The sequence below is a fragment of the Leucopleurus acutus genome (genome assembly GCF_964270905.1).
Source record: "Leucopleurus acutus genome assembly, chromosome: 2".
NCBI lineage: Eukaryota > Metazoa > Chordata > Mammalia > Artiodactyla > Delphinidae > Leucopleurus > Leucopleurus acutus.
The window spans coordinates 150,185,875-150,208,338 of NC_139143.1; the positions used below are offsets into that span (position 1 = coordinate 150,185,875).

At 40.7% G+C, this 22,464-nt stretch overlaps 1 pseudogene across 1 annotated transcript; it reads left to right on the forward strand.

Moving 5' to 3' along the window:
- The first annotated feature begins 6,280 nt into the window (after window positions 1-6,280).
- Window positions 6,281-8,326, forward strand: LOC309957328 (ski-like protein; annotated as a pseudogene). The gene has a single exon. The product of its transcript is annotated as a ski-like protein (transcript).
- The last annotated feature ends 14,138 nt before the right edge of the window (window positions 8,327-22,464 follow it).

Here is a 22,464-nt window from a genome sequence, read left to right on the forward strand (position 1 = left end):
CTGTCCAGTGGTTAAGACTCCATGCTTTCACTGCTGTGGGCCCAGGTTCGATCCCTGGTCCGGGAACAAAGACCCCACAAGCCGTGCAGCGCAGCCAAAGGGGGTGAAAAAAAAAAAATATATATATATCTCCCAGAGATTATGCTGTATATTAAGGCCTTCCTTTCTTTTCTATGGCTGCATAATCCTTCTTTGTTTGGATATCCTGTTTCCCTAGTGTGTATCATATACTGTAGGTACTCAGTGAGTGAGTGTTGAGAAAGTAGATGGTTCCAAAAAAAACAAAAAACGGGTAAATGAATGGGGAACAATTGAGCAGAAGAGCAATATATAGCCTGGACAGAGAATAATTTGGAGTCAGACAGACTAGGGATGCAAATCCGGCTCTCCTGGCATTGAGCAGTTTAGCATAGTGGTTAAGTAAGCAAGCTCTTAAACCAGAGTACCTGGGATTGACTCCACCACTCACTTAGCTGTGTTCCCTTGGGAAGGCTATTAAACCAACTGTGCTTCAATTCAGTTTCCTCATCTGTGAAATGGAAATAATAAGAGCAACTATTTCATAAGGTTATTGTGAGAGCTCAATAAATATTAGCTATACTTTATAGCTATAATTTTTCTAAACCTCAGTTTCTTCATATGTAAAATAGGGCTAGTAATACCCATTCAGCAGGGAGAGGGTTGAGGACTTGGTGACCTAATGTCTTAGTATAGTGACTAGCACAAAGAAGTAATTAATAAATTATAGCTATCAAGACTAGGGGATAGAGGATTATCGGTACTGTAAACTCCTGTGAAGGTTGGACTTTATCTTGTTCACTAATGCAGGCCCAAGCACAATACCTTTCACATTGGCTTTGGAGTTAGACAAATCTATTTGTGTTTAAATTCCAGCCAGGATCACACCTACAAACAAATTACTCAACCTTTCTGATCCATATTATCCTCATTGATAAAACAAACATAATATTAGTTTCTATCTCAAAGTTATTGTTGGAATTAAATAGAATGATTGGTGTAAAGCTATCTGATCTCAACTTAGATGATGATTAAAAAAAAGTAAAGCATATTGCTGCCCATGTATGTATGCATTACAAAATATTTTCATGATTATTTCTCTGTGGTAGCCATGAGAATGTGACTTGGGAGACCTCCAACCAGGGAGGGTAATTGACCAAGGCTCCAGCTGCTGAAGGGTGAAATCCATCACTGCATTTGTACTGAGGCTATGCCTCCCATGGGCTGGCCCATCAATTACTGAGTGTGGCAGAATACTAAGGCAGACCTGTTTCTGGGAGACATGGGACTTCTCTGATCACTGACTTTGGCTTGGGGATTCCATATGGCTTTGCCAAACCTTCCTCTGACTGCAAGGAAGCCTAGGGTGCTTTCACCCAATCTGTTCTCCCTCTCTCCTTCACTTAGGGTCAGACTTACATGGTAGTCTGAAAGCTCTCTCAGCCTGTTCCAGAAATTTCCCATAATAAAACCTTTGCTTGATTAATCCCATCTTGGATTCTTTGAGGGCCCAGACTAATAACCCCCTTGGAAAAGGATCACTTAAACATAATGAATATGTGCCTTTTTTTTTTTTTGCGGTACGCAGGCCTCTCACCGCTGTGGCCTCTCCCGTTGCGGAGCACAGGCTCCGGACGCGCAGGCTCAGCGGCCATGGCTCACGGATCCAGCCGCTCCGCGGCATGTGGGATCTTCCCGGACCGGGGCACGAACCTGTGTCCCCTGCATTGGCAGGCGGACTCTCAACCACTGCGCCACCAGGGAAGCCCTAATATGTGCCGAGTTCATGATGAGTATATTTAAATCCAGATATTAGCCAAATTTTATTTTGGAAGGAACAATGACTCAGAAAGGAAAGGAAACACTGTCAAAGGTCTGACCCTCAGTCACTTACTATTCCTGCTCCTTCTTTCCTTCATCTTCTACAGATGTTACGCCCAATAGATTTATTGCATTTTATCTCTGTCTTGGTGTCTGCTTCCTGGAGGACTCTAACTGACACGGCCATCCAGAGGGGGAGAACTCCTGGCTCTCGAAAAGTGTTTTATACAGAATGAAGGAGAAAAGCTGGAGTCAGGGTGGATGAGGGTGTGTGTGCAGATGGGCTATCAGTGCCACTTCCCATTTTGCCTCCAAAACAGTATCTGGAGATCAGTATATGCAAACTTGAGAGTTGAAATTAGCCAAAATTAAATTCTTCTAACCCACTGAACAAGCTCATCAGTGATATAAAAAGTGATTATGTAGTTTAGTAAATTAGAGGTCATGATTGGATGATGGTCTGGGGAATAGAGCACAGTCAAAGCTGTGGAAAACTTCACATTCTTATACCTTGGATTTTAGTTCTATTTTATTAGACCCAGGCAATAAGGTTAAGGAAATGAGTCTCACAACCAATTGCCAAATGAGTTTCACTGTTGTGCTTTATTGCCCCAAATATACCTCAAGCCCCTGAGGGAAAGAAGAAAAGTCGGATAAAAGGTAAAATAATACCAGTGGCAACGTAAGAATACTCTTGAACCCTTTATGAATGTCAGGGCTGGGTAGCCCCTGGTGCAAGAAACCATTGCCTCTGGCAGGTAGCACAGAGCCTTATTGAGGAAGCCATGCAACACAGAGCCATCTCTGTGTCCTATTTGCTGTCCCATTTGCTCCAGGAGCTGTGAGTGGATATCCCAATACCACTGTAAGAATTAATTAGATTAAATGAGCATTGGGAAGTTAATCATTGGCCTAGATTCTGTCTCCCTGGATACAGTCATCGTCAGGATAACCTGAACTTGGTGGTCAATCATTCCACAAGGGATATACAAGATATGAATGTTCTTATACTCATTTTGTGAAAGGAAAAAGTCACACCTTCACAAACATTTTTTGTTATCTGCATAAAGGAACTTTGATTTATTACTTGGTACATATTTTGCAAAAATTAAGAAGACATATATTAAAATCTACCATATGGTATCCAGTCATAATAGAAGTCTGGCAGTCAAAATAGAAGCCCAAATGAATAAATAAATGAAGTGGCAAAAATTAGATTTGATTTTATATCTGACTCCCAAACCCATTTTCTTTTCACTTGACCATGATGTACTTGTAAGCGGTCATTTCCTAATCCCATGCAAATTATTCTGTGAGAGGAATAAATGCTAGTAAGTAAAATAGAAAACTGCCATTTTGGTGCAAAGCTAAATCACAGATTCTCCATAAATGTTAAATAACAATGGTAGGGGACTTCCCTGGTGGTCCAGTAGTTAAGACTCCTTGCTCCCAATGCAGGGGGCACGGATTTGGTCCCTGGTCAGGGAACTACGATCCTGCATGCCACCTGGAGTGGCCAAAAAAATAATAAAATAAAATAAAAATGGTAGAAATCCATCGGTGGCAGTGTGCTTAGAATTTATAGAATCACACAGAATCCCGGGGCGGGGGTGGGGGAAGACCATTAAAGTCATCAAATCTAGGGGTTTTCAAATATGTTCAGGTAGTAGAGTTCCTGGAACTCACAGTGTTCTTTGCAAAACTTCACAGATTACTGACAGCTAGTATTATATAAACGGGAAATGATTTCACTAGAAGATGCCGTGATGTAATGGGAAGGAGCAGGCTTTGAAGTCTCACAGATTGGACTTTTCCATTCACTAGCTTGTGACCTTGAGTAGGTTAGTTAGCCTTTCTGTGCCTCTGATCCCTCATCTGAAAAATGGGGACATCTCCATTTCAGAATTGTTAAGGATTACTTTTGACAGATGTAATGCTAATACCTTGGCAAATGGTAGCTACAGGTCCATAATTCCATATGTAAAATGCTTGGAGCCAGATTTTTTTCAGAATAAGGAATTTTTTTGGATTAAAAAAATGTAATATAGGGGCTTCCCTGGTGGCGCAGTGGTTGAGAGTCTGCCTGCCAATGCGGGGGACACGGATTCGTGCCCCTGTCTGGGAAGATCCCACATGCCGCGGAGCGGCTGGGCCCGTGAGCCATGGCCGCTGAGCCTGCACGTCTGGAGCCTGTGCTCCGCAACGGGAGAGGCCACAACAGTGAGAGGCCCGTGTACCGCAAAAAAAAAAAAAAAAAAAGTAATATGGGACATATGTCTTATAAGTAACACCCCAGCTGAGGGTGTTGGATTATGTCTTATAAGACATAAGATATGTCTTATAAGATTATGTCTTATAAGACATAATCCAACACTTATATTTCTGCAGGATTTGCACCAAGTTTATTAAAAATATAAACTTCGCAAACCATCTTGAATTTAATTGGGGTTTTGGACTTGTGGATAAGGGATTGTAAACAGGTATTAGTATTATTTGAAGATAATACGAGTGCTGTATGTATGCAGGTCTCCATAGCTTAAGAAAATATGCATTTTTTTATGAGGGATGCTGTTGGTATCAACCCAAATCCTTTTTGCCAGTTGATGTACCCATCCTCCAGCTGCTGCCAGTGGTGGCTGATAACAACTCACAGTTGTCCCCTTCCTGGAACTAGCCCTCAACCAAACAGGAGCCACCTCTCTCGGTGGTGACGGAAGTGGGGAGAAGAACTGTTAATGACTGTCTGACATAATCCCTTGCCTTAAAAGACTAATTTGGGGACACAGTTCTTGTTTTAGAGTTTCCCTGTGGCATTAGACCAATGCCGGTCTTCGAAACCACATTCTTCTTTAGTTTTTCTCCCCTCTCCTATGCTGCTTCTATCTCTCTTTTCCTAAGAGCAAATCCCTCAGGCTCTGCTTCTAGGGAACCTAACCTAAGACATTTGGTGCCAAGAGTAGTCCTAGAAAGCAGATTCTAGGAATGGGATTCTCAAGTTGGATCACGCAAGGACTGGATGGCAATGTGGTAGATGGAGTACGAGATTCCCTGGCATACTGTAAATGTAATTGCAAAGACTTGCACCTACAGTGAATTGGGGTGGAATACAGGCGGAAGGAAGGGGATGCTCAGTCTAACTGGCGCAATGTCTAAGACGTGAAAGATACATGGGAGCCGTCGGGACTCCGGAGACCGGGACGCCCGTCACCGCCCTCTCCCGCCCCCGTCGCCCGTCTGCGCCGCGCGGGGCTGCCCCGGGCTCCACCCTGCTGGTCGGCGCCCAGTGGCTGCGAGATCCCTGCTCGGCGCCCCACGCGCCCCTCTCTCTTCTGATCCCGGGCGGGCGAGGGAGGTGCAGCCTTAGGGGTGGTGAGGTAAACCCGAGAACTTCCTGGGGAGCGGGTGTACGGGGGATTTCCACAGTCTTCCCCGCGGCCCCCTCAGTGGGGCGCTGTTGGGAGTGCCCTGGGGTGTTCCGAGACCGCGGAGGGGGAGGGGAGGTGTTAGGGGACTCCTTTTCCTCCACTTCCCGCGACCCCCTTGCACGCCCCGAGGCGTCCCAGGTCCCTTGCTGGCCCCCGCCCCCGCCGCCGCCGCCTCGGGTTTGAGGTGGGTGGGTGGCTTTGCGTGGGCCGAGGATTTCAGGGTTTGGGGGCTCCCCCATTCTAGGTCTCGCCTCCTGCCCTCTTCCTTGGCCTGCGTTGGCTGAGGTGTTCCCGTAGGGGGCGAAATCAGTACGTTGGCTAGTGGCCTTGGCCCTTAACCCTTTGGGTTTGTTTTAAGATTAAGTAAAAGAAAAATGAACAGTAATCCTTGAAGATAACTGGGCAATTTTTCTTTAGGTTTCGTTTTTAATTGTACAAGTTCAAGTGGAGTCAGAAGCTCTTCTTACTGGTGTGAGGACTTATACAAGCCTTCATTTTGTCTACACAGACCAACAGATCATCATTTTTAGAGAAGATACTTTTTTCTCTCCTTTTGGTGTCGTTGATACCAAATACTAAATTCGGGTGCATAATTCTGACACAAGTAATTGCATAAACTTTTCACATGTTGTGCTTAAAGCCAAACCAAACTTGTGTTGAACTTGGACATCTTGAGTTGAGAGAACTGGTAACTTTATTTTAATACATATATATGAAGAATTTAAGAAAATAAAGGCTTCCTCGGACGTGTGCCTCTTAAAATTATTTGCTTTGTTATTAGACATAAAATAAGAAATTTTACAGCACTTGCAGTGAAATTACACTAGAGTACAAGCAGAACCAAAACAAAGTTGCAAAATCTATTGACTAATTTAGGGAGATGTCTCTTTGGAAATTTAAATTTTCTGTGAGAGTAAGTTACCATAAGTATTGGTATACATTGCTTTTCTCTCCTCAAATAAGTAACTAAATAACAACACAAATCTCAGACTTATTTAACACAATAGTTTTTAGCAATGGAAAACCTACAGACAAATTTTTCCTTGGTTCAGGGCTCAAATAAAAAACTGAACAGGATGGAAGATGATGGCAGCCCTCCAGTGAAAAAAATGATAGACATTCACGCAAATGGAAAAATGATGATAAACAAGATGCCAACAGTAAAGAAGGAACACTTGGATGACTATGAAGCGCCAATGGAAACTGACGAAGAGCATGTCAAGAGAACCTGTGCCTCTGTGCCTGAACCTTTACATTTAAATCCCAGTTTGAAACACACTTTGGCACAATTCCATTTTAGTAGTCAGAGCTCTCTGGGTGGACCAGCAGCATTTTCCGCTCAGTATTCCCAAGAAAGCATGTCACCTACTGTATTTCTGCCTCTTCCATCTCCTCAGGTTCTTCCTGGTCCACTGCTCATCCCTTCTGATAGCTCCACAGAACTCACCCAGACTTTGTTGGAAGGGGAGTCTATTTCTTGTTTTCAGGTTGGAGAAGAAAAGAGACTGTTTGCCCCAAGCCCTAAATTCTGTTCTCCGAGAATTTTCACTCCAACAAATAAATACAGTATGTGATGAATTGTACATTTATTGTTCAAGGTGTACATCAGACCATCTTCATATCTTAAAGGTCCTGGGAATACTTCCACTTAATGCCCTATTCTGTGGGCTGATCACATTAACTGATGCACAAAGACTGTGTAATGCTTTATTGCGGCCACATACTTTTCCTCAAAATGGTAGTATACTTCCTGCTAAAAACTCATTGGCTCAGTTGAAGGTAACTGGCAGTGCCTTTGAAGTGGAACATGAATGCTTAGGCAAATGTCAGGATTTATTTGCACCCCAGTTTTATGTTCAGCCAGATGCTCCGTGTATTCAGCGTCTGGAGTGCTGTGGAATGCTTGCGCTCCAGACATTTGTGATGCATTCTCACAGATCACCGGACAAAAGGACTTGCCACTGGGGCTTTGAATCAGCCAAATGGCATTGCTATTTTCACATGAACCAAAAATACTTAGGGACACCTGAAGAAAAGAAACTGAAGATAATTTTAGAAGAAATGAAGGAGAAATTCAGCATGAGAAATGGGAAGAGGACTCAATCCAAGATAGATACACCACCAGGAGTGGAATTATAGTCACGGTATCCAGTTATAAAGCAGGAAGGTGACCATGTTTCTCAGACACATTCATTTCTACACCCTAGCTACTACTTATACATGTGTGATAAAGTGGTTGCCCCAAATGTGTGGCTTACTTCGGCTGTATCCTAGCCTAAAGAGGTCACAAAGACAGAGGCAAGTAGATCTACACTAAGACATTCAGAGAAGCCTCACAGCAGTGGGAAACATCAAAAAACAGTGTCTTATCCAGATGTCTCACTAGAGGAACAGGAGAAAATGGATCTAAAAACAAGTAGAGAATTATATAGCCACTTAGATCCATCAGTTTCAAATAATTCTACAAGCAAAAGGAAACCTGAGTCTACCACTTGCAACTTAGCCAGAGACACAAGTAAGGCGGGAATTGACCGTGATGCTGCAGCTTCATCTCCACTTCTTGTCAAAGATGTCATTTGTGAGGATGATAATGGAAAAATCATGGAAGAAGTAATGAGAACTTATGTAAAACAACAGGAAAAACTGAACTCAATTTTGCAGAAGAAGCAACAACTTCAGATGGAAGTTGAAATGTTGAGTAGCTCAAAAGCTGTGAAGGAACTCCCTGAAGAATAGCAGAATTTACAGAAAGAGCTTGAATCTTTGCAGAATGAACATGCTCAAAGAGTGGAAGAATTTTATGTTGAACAGATTTAGACATAAAATTAGAGCAGGCAATGAAACAAAAATGTACCTGTGACTCAAATTTAGAAAAAGATAAAGAAGCTGAATATGCAGCACAGCTGGCAGAACTGAGACAGAGATTGGACCATGCTGAGGCTGATAGGCAAGAACTCCAAGATGAACTCAGACAGGAACGGGAGGCAAGACAGAAGTTAGAGATGATGATAAAAGAGCTAAAGCTGCAAATTTTGAAATCATCAAAAACTGCTAAAGAATAGAAACCTTTAAAGAGATTCATCTGTGTGTTCCCAACAGGGTCTATTTTTGTTTGTTTGCTTTGGTAATTGAATTCTGAACAATTTATCTGCATGAAAATAACTAGACATTGTATCCATCTGTAGATCAGAGAAAGTGAAGAGATTATATATTAGTATATAAATTTTTACATTTTCCAAATGAATGAAAATGTATGTTTCTTTGTACTTTTTTTCAACCAGCTCAGTAACAGTACTTTATCGTTTCAACCATTAGATAATCTGCCTATATTTCCAATGCAATTTAGCAGTTGCATACTTTTTAAAAGCTGCATTGTGTGATGGAAAATAGTTTTGATCAATTTTGTTATCCATATTTCAGATTCAATTTTAGATACAATGGTGGCTTCATAGTTCATATATAGAGCTACTCAAGGAGTTGAATCTCCATTTTTTTTTCATGAACACAATCTCATTTCTAAGTTAATATAGTATACTCATTATTATAATCAAAATTTGATTTAATTTTGTTCATATTGTGGAATGAATTTCCACCAGTTCTCTTCTATTTAATGTCTCCTAAGAGACATTTTGTCAGTAGAGGAATTTCATTGATTAGGTTATAGCACACCCCATGGGGAAGGATAACATGCTTTCTTATACACTGCTGCTAAACACAAGAAGCAGTTATAATTAGATTTTCTGTTTAAATGTGGTTATATTTAGAAAAAAATTTTTATGTAGCAACTTTAGAAGAGGGAATAAAATGTAATAATTTTTGAACTTTTATGTTGTTAATAGTGGTGTGAAAATATTAATGTACTTGAGAAAAACTGATACCATTGATGTACATCAGTTTCTATACAATCCATAATCCTCCTGTACAGTTTCTCTATGTAGTTGTGGGTCTTATTGATATTTATATAATGGATTTGTTTTCCTTAATGGATTTTTCCTTTAAATTGTAAAACATTAAACACTTTGAAGGCTAAAAAAAAGAAAAATATATGGGAAATAGCAACTATAAGGATTGTGGAAGTGGGTGACTGATGCTGAGTCTGATGAAAGACTGATGAAAGAAAATGACCTAAGATCTATTAATCAACAATTTAAAACAAAGGACCTCACTGTTAGTATTTAAAGAGATCCTCATCTCTTGCAGCCAGTATTCAGAGATAATTATCAAGCAGAAATTTAAGAAAGGGAGAATTTTAGAAAAGGCTGAATTCTCAGTGTAGGAAAGTTTCCTCATAAGAGTTGGGTCCTGATGGGGAAGAAGTAGGACCTTGAGATTTGGGGTGAAGATATCTAGGTAGATTCATTTGAAACGCTTGAATCCCAAGACTCCTCTGAATCCTCTGAGTCTATAGAAGTGCCCCTCTGGCCTAGGTGGGAAGATAAAGGCCCATACCTCCCCATTTTGTACGTACCTTATAAGACAATGTAAGTCCTCCTCAGGATCTGCTCTGATTTCTCCTCGTGGCCACCAGACTCATAACTAGGATCAAATGGCCAAGCAGGCAATATTATATCCCCAAATAGCTAAAGCACCTGACTTACACGTAATGGCAAGTACCAGGAAAGGATGCCTGAGGGCTGGATAAATGGAGGTGGGAATTTAAAGCTGGCTAAGGGAGAGTTCATCAATATCAGGGCTCTCTGTTGTGACACAGGATTTAACACTCAGCAAGGACCCCTAAGAGATGGTTCTATACACTGCTGGAATGGCTCTTTAAAACTTGAAAAAAGTGATAGCCACACATTAAATAAATAGAGATGCCAGAACTGCCATGGTAAAAGGAATCAAAAGGCTCAATGAAGTGGGCCTGCAATAATGGGTTTATTATCTAAGACTGAAAAATCCACCAGTCAATCGTGTTTTTTGGAAAGCTTGGAGGACACTCCATTTACCAAGACAACAAAGAATGCACTAGGTAGGGAAATTACCAGCATCACTGAGAATCTTGCAGCAGCTGTGGTCTCTAAGTCAGGACTGATGGTAGGAGATGGGCTCCCTAGTAGCAATGAGGATAAGAACTCAGATTAGCAGAGACCAGGTGGCTGTACTTCACCATCAGAAGAACGGTGGGGCTTAATTTTAGAATAGTAGCCTGGAGGGTCTGGCCAGCAGGGATTTTGGCGATGGCTCAGAGAACATGGTGTTCCGGGAATTCCGTGGTGACCCAGTGGTTAGGACTCCACACTTCCCGGAGTGCAATCCCTGGGCAGGGAACTAAGAACCTGAAAGCTGGGTGGCACAAGGAAAAAAAAAAAAAAAAAAAAGAACATGGTGTTCTTAGGGCCAAGATAGATGGACGGCCATTGTATATAATGAAAAGGGAGGGGGAAATGAGGAGTTGTTTAATGGACATAGTTTCAGTTTTGCAAGATGTAAAAGTTCTGGAGATCTGTTGCACAACAATGTGAATACACTGAACACTACTGAACTGTACCCTTAAAAATGGTTAAGATGGTATATTTTATGTTGTGTGCTTTTAACTACAATTTAAAATTTTTAAAATTATTTACCAAAAAAATGGATGAGAAGGCTGAGATCAGCTGCTCTACTGGAAAGTCACAAATCTTTGCCTGTTGTCAGACCCAGAAGCTATCAATTATAGGAGACCAGTTTCCCATGAGGAAGCCCCCTATAAAATCACAGCAAGTATACATAGTATTGATTCCTGCAGTCCTTCCCCAATCTATGGCCACTTATTCAGATAACTCTACAATGGAGTAAGAAAAATACCCAGATCTTTCTAAGGTTGTTGGAGACAGGGTCCAAGTTAACACTGGTACCTGGGGACCTAAAGCATTAGCATGGTCTCCTCACTGGAATAGGAGCATATATGAGTTAGATAAAATGAAGGCTTGGGCAAGGTTTGTACCACAGTTGTTCCACTAGGTGTATGGCCCTACCCAGTTATTTCCCATTCCTGACAGTATAATTGGAATGGGCGTACATCGAAACAACAGAACTCTCACATTAGTTCCTTAACCTGTAGAATAAGAGCTACTAAGTAGTAATAAGAAAGGCCAAGTGGAAGCCCCTGAAACTGTTCCTGGACAATGGTCAAAATAATAAATTAAAAACCTGTCACATTCTAGGGGAATGGCAGAGTTTAGTACCTCCCTCAAAACTTTAAAGAATGAAATAATGATGGTTCCTGTCATATTCCTATTTAATTCACCAGTCTGGCCTCTGCAAAAACTGATGGATCATTGCAGATGACAAACTTAATGCAAACTTAATCAAGCAGTGGCTCCAACTACACCTGCTATGCCAGATGTGAATCTTTCTAGAGGAGATTAACAGAGCCTCCGGTACTTGGTGTACAGCCATTGATCTAGAAAATGTGTTCTTTTCCACACCCATCTGGAAAGAGGATCACACAGGATGGGCAACTATACATTCATGGTCTTGCCCCAGTGTCATATTCTCTGTCTTATTATAGTCCAAAGGTATCTGAACCGTTTGAAAATTCTAACAATGATATTAGTCCAGTATATCAATACCATCAGATGTGATAGGAAGTAAGTGGCAAGTATTCTGGATACCTTAGTAAGGCATATATACTCCAGAACGTGGGGGAGAAACTATACAAATATTTAGAGGCCTACCACATCAGTGAAGTTTTTACAGGTTGAATGATCTGGAGCATTCCAGTACCTTGCTTCCAACATTAAAAAAAAAAAAACAAAAAAACCATTGCACAATGCACCTCTTACCACCAAGAAACACGTTTGGTAGGCCTCTTTGGGTTTTGGAGGCAGCATATTCTACACTTGGAACTACTGCTAAGACCCATTTATCAGCAGATACAGGTTTGTTGGTTTGCACCCCACAGGCCTACAAGCCCTGTACTTGCCCAGCTTCAAGACCAAAGAGCCCAGAGTCAGCAACAGAGACATCAATGATTTAATGGATAGGGGGACCTCACATGTCTGAAGCAAGGTACTGGAGCAACACCCCACCATGTGTGGCAGGTGGGAGGCAGGACATGGCGGCAGTCTTTGTTCCCAGGGAGAGGGGGAGGTTACCAGTTATAGGGCGAATTGATGTCAGGTTGGCTCTTCAGTTACCAGGGAAAGCAGCAGAGGGGCACACCACCACCTTTCACTACCCCTTTGATAAGCTATCATAGTGGAGATGTTCTGATCTAAAGCAAGAACAATCCTTAGCTGGGGCCTGGGGCAAGTAGGTAGGAAGGTCAGTCATGTGAATAGGGTATTGGTGAAGCAGGCACTGGTTGAGCAGGGCATTACAGAGAACAAGAGTACAGCCGTCTTGAGTGGCCTGACCATACAGGTTGGAACCTTTGATTGGGGCCCAGAGGAAGAAAGGACTGAAAGATTAAAACTGAGATATGATCAACACTGCTGCTTGGGCTCTATGACTCGACAGATCCCATGATACTTGAGCTATCTGGGAACAGAGAATGACACTGTATGAAATCTCTGGCCACCACTTGGCTCAAATATTTGGACATTCACGCATTTCTAAATTTAGTTGATTCACGTTTACTTAATATGTGCTTACCATATGCCAGGTCCTGTCCTGGACACTGAAAACACAAAGATGTAATAAAACCTGTTCTCTGTTCCCAAGTAGCTCAGTCTAATTTTACTCTTACTATTTGCCTGCCATTTGACTCATCTATTTCCTACACCCTGGCATTTGCTAGGATTCAGGTAGTAACAAAGTGGGGCCAAATGGGGAAAAACTTGAGAACAATTCTATTAACTAAAAATCGACCACAAATCAGGCCAAGGCCATCATGATTTGATTTGAACAAGCCACATCAGTCATGCTTTAACAATAAAAACTCAATTACTGAGACCTACTGTGTATATGCCACACACTTCATATACATTTATCTTCCCCCCAAATTTTGCAAGGTGTTCTCTCTCTCCACATGAGAAAATTGAGGTTCAGGAAGTTAAGGCATCTAAGACACATATGAAGTGTTAGAGCTAAGATTTGAATGTAGGGCTACTTCTGGCACCTCAAATCCTCTTTACCACTATATCATGCTACCTTCATGCTACTTCCAGTGATCCGTAATAGTCTGAAAATACCTTGATGTATTCCAATTCCTTCATTAAACATTAAATTCCTATTTGAAGCCCACCAGTGACAACAAGCTCTTCAAAGTGGTCCTTTTCATCTACGATCAGGAGATTCTTCCAGAGGAAATTCAAATGTCCTCTCTTTAGGATCATTTAGTTGCAAAGAACACTCAAGCTAGGCAGAGGGAGGTGTTTTGTTTTGTTATTTTGGCTGCATTGGGTCTTCGTTGCTGTGTGCGGGCTTTTCTCTAGGTGCTGCGAGCGGGGGCTACTCTTTGTTGTGGTGCGCAGCCTTCTCATTGTGGTGGCTTCTCTTGTTGTGGAGCACGGGCTCTAGGCACGTGGGCTTAGTTGCTCTGCAGCATGTGGGATCTTCCTGGACCAGGGATTGAACCCATGTCCCCTGCATTGGCAGGTGGATTCTTAACCACTGTGCCACCAAGGAAGTCCCGAGGGAGGTGTTTTAAGAACACAAAAATCTCACTGGAAAGTCAGCAACCCAGGGACACAAAAAGGACAGCCAGGCATCACGGGGACAGGAATTTTGAAGCCATTTTCTGAAGCTGTCATTTCTGCTTCATTTTTCATTCCATATCATTCTTACCAGCTTCCATTGCTTGCTCACGGCCTGGCATTAGTGCTCTAGCCCCATCCTACTTGACCTTTCAGTCCAAGATTCCATTATCATCTGACTCGGTCTTTTCTTTTAGTACAAAATCCTTAGAAATAAATAGATTGACCCAGTTTAACCTATGGATTGGATCTTGGATCATGTTCTAACCTTGATCTGACCACCTATGACTACAGTGGAGTCACCCCGAAAACATGGCTGTCTGAGTTTAAGTAGGATCTGTGGATGTAAAACAACTTCAGAAGGGGTGTGAACTGGGCTTGATACACTGTGCTAACAACCTTGTTCAGAAAAACATAAAGATGAGATGAATATCCTCTTTTTCTGTGACACTTAAACAGAGTCTGTAGCAACCTGGTATGATCTTTTATTTTTTGTTTGCTATTTTCTAACTTAACTAAGTACCAAGGAGGCAGGGATTGGCTCCTATCCATCTCTGACCCCTCAAAGCACATATCCTAGGGCTCTCAACACTGTGCCCTGGAACAACTTGATGCTGAGGTAAACAGTATTTGTGATGGGGTACACTTACCTACTGTTGGCTGATCTCTTAAACATAGGGTACCAAGAGGCATACTGACAGTTTGATTGTGTGTGTGTGTGTGTGTGTGTTAAAATATACACAACATAAAATTTACCATTTTAGCCACTTTTCAGTGTACCTTTTCAGTGGCATTAGGTACATTCATGTTGTGCAACCACTATCCATCTCCAGAACTTTTTCACCATCTTGAACTGAAACTCTGTACTCACTAAACAGTAACTCCCTATTTTCCCCTCCTTCCTGCGTTTAGTAACCACTGCTCTGTCTCTATGAATTTGACTATTCCAAGATACCTCACGTAAATGGAATCATACAATATTTGTATTTTTGTGTCTGGTTTATTTCATTAAGCATGTTTTCCAGGTTCACCTTTGTTTTAACACATATCAGAATTTCATTCCCTTTTAAGGCGGAATAATATTCTATTTTATATATACTAGGTCCCTTACATATGAACAAGTTCTATTCCAAGAGCTTGTCTGTAAGTCCAATTTCTTCGTAAGTCCAACAAAGTTAGCCTAGGTACCCAACTAACACAATTGGCTACATAGTACTGTATTGTAATGGGTTTATAATACTTTTGACACAAATAATACATAAAAAACACAAAAAATGAAGAAAACAGTTTTAATCTTACAGTACAGTACCTTGAAAAGTACAGTAGTACAGTACAACAGCTGGCATACAGGGACTGGCACTGAGTGAAAAGGCAAGAAGAGTTACTGACTGGAGGAGGGAGAGGAGCTGGGAGATGGTAGAGCTGAAGGATCGTCAGCAACAGGACACGGAGGGCAAGCTGCAATTTCACTCACGCCTGACGCTGATGGCACAGGTTCTGGTTCCTTGCTGGATTCAATTCTATCTACCCTCTTGAAAAAATGATCCAGTGATGTCTGGGTAGTAGCTCTTTTTTTCTTGTCATAGATGACACGGTAGCACTGGATTGCATTCCGAACAGCTGCTGCAACCTTCATGCACTGTTCTTCGTTCAGTCCTATGCCTCAAAAACTAATAGTGCCTCCTCAAATAAAGAAAATGCCCTTGCCATTTCCTGCATCATGACTCTCTTTGGTTCTTCAGTTACTTCTTCTTCCTCTTGTCTCTCTTCATCCTTTCTGTGGGCCTCCAATTCCATCAGGTCTTCATTAGTAAGCTCTTTGTGTTGCACAGCAAGTTCAGTGAAGTAGTTTTCTTGCAGATCTAGCTCCAGTTTCTCACTGAGGGTCACTAAGTTGCTGAAGACCTCTTTGGACTCCTCATCCACCTTCCAAATCCATGAAAATGGTGAACAAACTGCAGGCAAATGTTCTTCCAAACCCCATTCACGGTGACAGCCGTAACCTCACACCAAGCAAAGTCAATGTTTTTTTAAGGCCTTGTAGATGGTAGTCCTTCCAAAATTGTTGCAAGGTTGTTCCTGATCTGTCACTCGTCTTTACTGCCTGATGAAAAGTGTGATGTAAATATTTCTTGAAAGTCGCTATAACTCCCTGGTCCATAGGTTGGATGAGCAACATAATATTCGGTGGCAGATGCACTGCTTTGATGCTGGGATGAAAGTCGTCCATGAATGGGGGGTGGCCCGGAGCATTGTTGAGCAGCAAAACAATGTTGAATGGGACATCCTTCTCCAAGCAGTATTTCTCTACCTCAGGGATAAAGTGGTGGAAAAACCAGTCCTGGAAAATGGCCTGTGTAACACAGGCTTTGGGGTTACTCTTCTACACAACAGGATGAGAGCCCTTGGCTATGTTTTTAAGGGCTCTTGGGTTCTCTGAATGATAAACTAAGAGAGGCTTCAGCTTCATATTGCCGGAAGCATTGTCACCAAACAACAGTGTTAGCCTATCCTTTGCTGCTTTATAGCCTGGCATCAACTTTTCCTCCTTACTGATGTAACTTCGGTCTGGCATCCTCTTCCAGTACAGCCCTGTTTCATCCACATTAAAAACCTGCTTGAGGGCTTCCCTGGTGGCGCAGTGGTTGAGAGTCCACCTGCCGATGCAGGGGACACGCGTTCGTGCCCCGGTCCAGGAAGATCCCACATGCCATGGAGCGGCTGGGCCCATGAGCCATGGCCGCTGAGCCTGCGCGTCCGGGAAAAAAAACCCAAAAACCTGCTTGAGTCAATATGTGCCTTCATAAATAATTTCTCAAAGTGTTTCATGAAACTCTCGGGCAGCTACCATATCTGCACTCGCTGTCTCACTGCTTACTTTTACATTGCAAAGGTTGGCTCTAGCCTTGAACCCTTGAAACCAGCCATGGCTGGCATTAAAAGATGCGCCCTCTGATTCTTCACTGTGTTTCAAGTCTTCATAAAGGTTTTTGGCTTTCTCTTGAATTAGCATTAAGCTTAGTGGGACTCAGTGCTGAAGCTGATCCTGAATCCACATACTGAGAAGTTTCTCCATCTCCTCCACCACTTTTACACGCTTCTTCGATATTGTTGTCGACATCATCGGCACAGCCAACTTCACATGTTCCATGATCTTGTCCTTGTTCTTTAGAATCGTGCCAATGGTTGAACAATTCACGTTTTAAGAATGAGCAACATCTACCATATTTTCGCCTTCCTCCACTCAATTATTTTCACTTTTTGTTTCCATTGTTATTGCTTGGCGTTTCTTAGCAGTACTGGCTACATCACCGCTGCTTTTACGCTTGCTTCCAGACATCCTGGGCTTGAAATAAAGATGCTGTACTACTGTACTCTATAAAGTACACAAAAGCACAACCACTTGTGGAGGATGCAAGCACATGACAATGTTTGCCAGACATGTGAACTAACTTATGTGATTGGTCATGTGAATGCATCTTTGAAAGTTCACCACTTGAAGGTTCATAAGTAGGGGACTTACTGTATAGACATTCTGTTGATTCCTTCATCTGTTGATAGACATTTGGGTTGTTTCTACTTTTTGGTTATTGTAAGTAATGCTGCTATGGGGACTTCCCTGGTGGTTCAGTGGTTAGGACTCTGCACTTCCACTGCAGGGTGCACGGGCTTGATCCCTGGTGGGGGAACTAAGATCCTGCATGCTGCACAGAGCAGCCACACACACACACACACACACAAATTGCTGCTGTGAATATGGGTGTACAAATATCTGTCTGAGTCTCTGTTTTCAGTATCTCTCTGCTTTGGGGTATATATCTAGAAGTGGAATTGCTGGACAATCTGTGTTTAATGTTTTGAGGAGCCACTATATTGTCTTCCTCAGTGGCCACACCATTTTACATTCTCACTAACAATGCATAAGGGTTCCGACTTCTCCACATCCTTGCCAACATTTGTTTTGTTTTTAATAGCAATTCTAATAGGTGTGGAGTGGTAGCTTATTGTGGTTTTGATTTGCATTTTCCTAATGATTAGTGATGTTGAACATCTTTTCATAGGCTTATTGTATATCTTCTTTGGAGAAATATCTATTCAAGTCTTTTGCTCATTTTTCAATTAGGCTGTTTTTTGTTGAGTTGTGGTTACTTATATATTGTGTATATTAATCCTTTATCAGATATGATTTTCAAATATTGTCTCCCAGTCTGTGAGTTGCCTTTTTATTCTCGATAGTATCCTTTGATACACAAGTTTTTAATTTTGATACACTCCAATTTACCTATTTTTTCTTTTTTGGCTGTGCTTTTGGTGTCATATCAAAGCAATCATTGCCAAATTCAAACTCATGAAGCTTCCCTCTGTGTCTTCTTCTCAGGATTTTATAGTTTTAGTCTTATGTTTAGGTCTTTGATCCATTTTGAGTTAATTTTTGTCTGTGGTGTAAAGTACATCACATTCTTTTGCATGTGGATATACAGTTCTTTCAACACCATTTGTTGAAAAGACCATCCTTTCCCCATCGAATGGTCTTGGTATACTTGTCAAAAATCATTTGACCATACATATAAAGGTTTATTTCTGGGGTCTCTACTCTATTCCACTGCTCTGTATGTCTGTCTTTATGCCAGTACATTGTTTTGCTTGCTATAACTCTGTAGTAAGTCTTGAAATCAGGAAATGAGCCCTCCAACTTTCTTTTTGGATATCTGGGACCCCTTAAGATTCCATATGAATTTTAGAACGAGTTTTCTTTTTTTCCTTAGCATGAATACTTTATGTTCTTTTTATAACTTTTTAAAAATACTGAAGTATATTTGATTTACAATATTGTGTTAGCTGTATAACATAGTAGACTTTTTTTTTCAGAGTATATTCTAAGTTATTACAAGATATTGGGTATAATTCCCTGTGCTATACAGTAAATCCTTGTTGCTTATCTATTTTATGTATAGTAGTTTGTATCTATTAATCCCATACTCCTAATTTGTCCCTCTCCCAACTCCCCTTTGGTAACCTAAGTTTGTCTTCTATGTCTGAGTCTCTGTTTTGTATATAGATTCACATATTTTTTAGATTCCATATATGCGTGATATCGTATAGTTTTTATCTTTTTCTGTCTGACTTATTTCACTAGGCATAATATTCTCTAGGTCCATCCATGTTGCTGCAAATGCCAATATTTTATTCTTTTTATGACTAATATTCCATTGTATATGTATCACAACTTCTTAAGCCAGTCATATGTTGACGGGCACTTGGGTTGCTTCCACATATTGGCTATGGTAAATAGTGCTATGAACATTGGGGTACATGTGTCTTTTTGAATTAGAGTTTTTATTTTTTCCGGATATATACCCAGGAGTGGAATTGCTAGATGATATGGTAGTTATAGTTTTAGTTTTTGAAGGAAACTCCATCTATTTTCCATAGTGGCTGCACCAATTTACATTCCCACCAACAGTTAGAATGGGTTTTTCTATTTCTGCAAAAAACTTTATTAGGGTTTTCATAGGGATTGCATTGACTCAGTAGATCTCTCTGGGTAGTATTTACATCTTAATAACATTAAGTCTTCCAATCCATGAATATGGGATGTCAGTTCATTTATTTATATCCTAATTTATTTTAACAATATTTTGTAGTTTTCTATGTACAAGTCTCTTGCTTCCTTGGTAAAGTTTATTTCTAAGTATTTTATTCTTTTTGATTCTATTGTGAATGGAATTATTTTCTTAATCTACTTTTTGGATTGTTCATTGTCAGTGTATAGAAATGCAGCTGCTTTTGTGTGTTGGTTTTGTATCCTGCGGCTTTGCTGAATTCATTTATTAGTTCTACTTATTTTGTGGGCTAGTTTGATTTAAACACATTAAAAAAAAGTGTGGCTGCAGGATAAATTCATCACCATCTTGTTCAAGTGTATATTTTTCTTTAACAAGGTAACCCTAAAAGGATGCAAAATTTTGAGAGCAAACACCAGTGCCAAGAAGATTAACATATGTAACCTAAGAATTTTTGCCCATATACGACCGTCAAAGATCCCGTCCCAGGTTTGCAAAATACCCAATTATTAAGTTCATAAAACTCAACTCCTGAATATATACAAAAATTACAAATCCTACTTGTAAAAAAACCCTCAAACTTACTGAGTAATCCTTAAGATTTGACTTTCAGGCTAATAATGAGTGATATTTGATGAGGATATCCATCTAGAGGCCACAAAAACATAATTTTTATTTCAATAAATATTTGTTGAATGGTGTGGGGTGATGTTTAGAATTTAAACTCTGGAATTTGATAGATCTAGATTAGAATTCTGGTTCTCTCACCTGTTATTTGTGTTGGTACTTCCCTAAACCATTTTTGCTCCACTTTAAAAGTGAGACCATAATATCTGCCCCACTGAACTGTGTTAAATGAGATAACTCTATTCAGTAAATGTTATTATGATTGTAAGTAGACTACATGTTGTCACTATGCTAGATACTGGGAATAAAAGATGTGTGACACACTATCTGCCATCAAGGTGCTCACAATCTAGGTGAGAAAACTATAAAGAAAATCAAGTAATCTCAATATTGTACTACAGTAAAAAAATATGTGCAAAAGGATGAAAGCTTGAAACAGAGTGGTATGTTGGAGATAAATGTAAGGCTATGACATGCTCAGATATGAAATTTAGGTTGTTTGGCTCCTATGTAAAGGATGGATTGGAGCAAGTGAATCATAAGCAAGCCCAGTAAGGGGGCTATGATAATCTAGGCAAACTCTGTGTGGCAGAACAATACAGACTGAACAGGAGGGTGGCAGTGTAGAATGGAGCTTTGCTGTGCCTAGAAATATAAGCTCCTTTCTGCCATGGCTTGGGAGATAACACACTTTAATCATCTTTCATCTTCACCTTAATCATTTAGGGAGTTCTAAGGAACCCTGTTTGATTCAGGGACCATTTACAGTGGAGGAAAACAGGCTCAGATAGCAAGGCCATCATTACACTAATATAGGGGCATTAGTCACATTATACTCTATGAAAATGGCAACCCCTGGGACACAACAAATATGAATGGTGAACCCCCCAAGTTGTGCATTACAGTAGCCCTACTGGAAAGATTATAACATAGTAGGTAATGGAACTGACCTCTATCTAAAAACCTGTGCATTTCCTACTATTCCATACTATGTCTTTTTAATTAAATTAATTAATTTTGGCTGCATTGGTTCTTCATTGCTGCATGTGCCCCTTCTCTAGTTGTGGTGAGCAGGGGTTACTCTTTGTTGCGGTGCACAGGCTTCTGGCTGCGGTGGCTTCTCTTGTTGCAGAGCACGGGCTCTAGGTGCATGGGCTTCAGTAGTTGCAGCACATGGGCTCAGTAGTTGTGGCACGCAGGCCCTAGAGCACATGGGCTTCAATAGTTGTGGCACGTGGGCTCTAGGGCGTGAGGGCTTCAGTAGTTGTGGCTCATGGGCTCTAGAGCGCAGGCTCCATAGTTGTGGCACACAGGCTTAGTTGCTCCGTGGCATGTGGGATCTTCCCAGACCAGGGATTGAACCCATGTCCCCTGCATTGGCAGATGGATTCTTAACCACTGCACCACCAGAGAAGTCCCTATCCCACACACCGTCTTCTCATAATATTGTATTTATGGATATATAACACCCTTAGGGTTAAACACTGAATTAAAACAAAGAAACAAATCAAACACATCCCAATATGGGTTTTCACAAGAACCTGGTAGGCTTATTAAAATTAATTTAATGGAATCCCACAAATACTAGTTATTTAACAACAAACCAAGATGCTTGATGTATTCTTAAACCATTACTTAATGGGAAAAATAAGGGTAAAACAAATATAAGGTCCCAACTACTTACTTTGGGCTTCCCCAAAACAGATAAATGAGGAGCTTTATAAAAACGGAAAGGACTAACCATAAAAATTAAGATTATCAATCAACTTTCTATAGACATTTCTTGAATTATCTCAATATTTTAAGGTGAATTTCCCCAGAAAATTCTTCTATAGTTATCTTGGCAATAAATACATAACCTTAGTAAAAAGTAAATATTTAGTAACTACTTCATATATTAAAAAAACTATATAATTCATATTTATGCCAAGAACACTACAATTTATAGAAGTTTCATCCACATTCTTACCTATGCCTACTCACTCTGAAGGCAGGAACATTTCTTTGGGTTGAGTCAGGATCTCGATATGCTTTGTCCAGGAAAAGGGAAGGTATGAAAATATAAAACAAAAAAGAGTATTGGCTCATTGTATACAAGAGAGGGCAGCCATTAAGAGTTATTGTCAACAGGATAAAAGGAAATACTGACCAGAGCTCCTCTGGGTGAGCAGTTAAAATATGATCAAAATGTAAAAGAGGAAGAAGTATATACACACGAAGAACTTTTATGAGTATTGATAAAAAGACATTTCTGAAAAAATGATAAAATACCTCCTTGAGGATTTTCAGAAATGAGATTCACAGAACTACAGGAGCAGAAGAAATGTTGATTTGGAAACATCTCATTTGACTGATGATGAATTTCAAAGTCATTAGGTTAGATGACCT